Here is a 2,801-nt window from a genome sequence, read left to right on the forward strand (position 1 = left end):
CTTCAAATCCTGAAGAATCCAACTAAAATTCTGAAGTTTCAGAGAGCATAACTACAAGGGGAGCATCAGAAAATGCTGATGGAGACAACATGGATCATGGGGGAGGATCCAGTTCTAGAAAATAACTTCCATCTGCAAGAAAGTGGACAAAATCACATACACCTGACTTGATAATTGGAGATCCTGAAGCAGGTGTCAGTTATAGAACTGCAACATCAAATGAATGTCTTTATCATTCTTTTCTATCTCAGACTGAACCAAAGAAAGTAGAAGAAGCTCTTCAAGATGCTGATTGGGTGCAAGCAATGCAGGATGAGTTGAATGAATTTGAAAGAAATAAAGTCTGGACCCTAGTGCCAAGACCAAAGAACAGATCTATTGTTGGCACAAAATGGGTGTTCAGAAACAAAACTGACAGTGATGGCATAATTACAAGGAACAAAGCAAGGCTGGTTGCTAAGGGTTACTCTCAATAGGAGGGTATTGATTATGATGAAATATCTGCACCAGTTGCTAGATTAGAAGCCATAAGAATCTCAATGAAGAATTGGAAGAAGAGGTTTATGTTGAACAACCTCCAGGCCTTTTAGATTCAAAATTTCCAAATCATGTCTACAGGCTTGATAAAGCACTTTATGGCCTTAAGCAAGCTCCAAGAGCATGGTATGAGACTTTAGCTCAATTCCTTCTGGAAAGTGGATTTCACAGAGGTACAATTAACAAAATATTATTTTACCTCAATCATGGAAAGGACTTACTTTTGGTACAGATATATGTTGATGATATCATATTTGGTTCTACAAATGCCAGACTCTGTGAAAGGTTTGCAAATCTAATGCAGTCAAGATATCAAATGAGTATGATGGGAGAACTTAGTTATTTTCTGGGACTTCAAGTCAAGCAAAATGAAGAAGGTACTTTTATCTATCAATCCAAGTACACCAGAAATTTACTCAAGAAATTTGGAATGCAAGATTTCTCAACTGCATTCACTCCCATGGCCACTGCAACCAAGTTAGATAAAGATACTGGTTCATCAGTAGATATTACTAACTACAGAGGTATGATTGGCTCTTTACTCTATTTAACTGCAAGTAGACCTGATATCATGTATGCTACCTGTCTTTGTGCAAGATTTCAGGCAGATCCAAGAGAACCTCATCTAATAGCTGTGAAAAGAATTTTCACGTACCTCAAGGGTACAGCTGATCTAGGATTATGGTATCCTAAAGAATCAGAATTTAAGCTAATAGGTTACTCAGATGCAGATTTTCCGGGATGCAAAATAGACATGAAAAGCACTAGTGGAAGCTGCCAATTTCTTGGAGGCAGATTGGTTTCTTGGCTTAGCAAGAAACAGAAATCAATTTCCACATCAACTGCAGAAGCAGAATATATTACTGCAGGAAGCTGTTGTGCACAGATTCTTTGGATGAAGAATCAGTTACTGGATTATGGATTAAATTTTTCTAAAATACCTATTTACTGTGATAATCAAAGTGCTATTGCTATAACAGGTAATCCAGTTCAACACTCAATGACAAAACACATCAGCATTAGGTACCATTTTATAAGGGAATATGTGATAGAAGGTACAGTGGAATTGCATTTTATTCCAACAGATCAACAACTAACAGATATATTCACAAAACCACTATGTGAAGCTACTTTTACAAGACTGGTAAATAAACTTGGAATGGTTTCAGGTTCTTTCTCTAAATCTGCTTAGTTTTTGTTCTCATGCATCACACTTTACGATCAGTATTTACAGATTGTTTTATCTTCATGTAATCTGTACTTAAATTGAAATACATTAAATGCTGATTGTTATCTGATGTGGATCTATATACTCTGATAGTGATTTGAATGTTCTGTGACTATTTAACCCAATGAGGATTACTGTGCAAGATGTTGACCTAGTAGTCTTTAACATACTACAAATCCCATGTTTGAATTAGTTGTTTATGTGGAAATTCATTAACACAAGCAAATTCTATTTTTGAGCTTAGTCAAATTTACTTTGTGTATCTTATTACTAAGTCACAAACTAAATCCTTACTTCTTATCTGTCAAATTCTAATGTTAGTAAATCTTAAGGATGAACTAAATGCTGATAAGCCTCACTTATCAAAAGAAAAGAAAAGAAAATTAAAGTCATGTACTCCTTTGAGATCTAGAGTAAATATGTGGAAGGGAAGTCCCAAGTGCATTGCTGGTATTAAGTATGCATTAGAAAAGCAAATAAATTTTTCTTGGTGACTTTTCACATTCTCTGATTACTGGAGAAATACTCTGATAATAGCATAAATTCTGATAGCAGTTGTGACTCATTTAAACTTAGAAGCCACTGTGAAAAAGAATTCTAAAAGATGCATAAAATGAGCACAAACAGTTGAGGTGGACTCGTGCACAAATTTATCCTATAGTAGACTTCATTATTAATGACAAATTTTAAGCACTTTTCTTAGTTATGCCTTATTTCTAAGATGTACTGAAGTATATCAGACTTTAATCTTTATCTGATATTTTGCTAATGCACACACCCTCACTCCATATGAATAATGAAAATTACTTTGGTGATTAAGTTGTTTTTGACAAACAGTTAAAGTGTCATTTGCATAAATTCTGAGGACAAGTTTTGATGATTAAACTCTGAAAAAACAAGTCAGTATTTGTATAAAGAATCACAGATAAAAACATTTATTTTTTTAGTACAGAAGCCATGTTCTGATGACTGTTAAAATCTGATAATAGTCAAGTCCTGATATTAAATCCTGATGGAAACTCTGATGCTTACGTGG

Source organism: Apium graveolens, chromosome 4 (assembly GCF_009905375.1).
Source record: "Apium graveolens cultivar Ventura chromosome 4, ASM990537v1, whole genome shotgun sequence".
NCBI classification, from domain to species: domain Eukaryota; kingdom Viridiplantae; phylum Streptophyta; class Magnoliopsida; order Apiales; family Apiaceae; genus Apium; species Apium graveolens.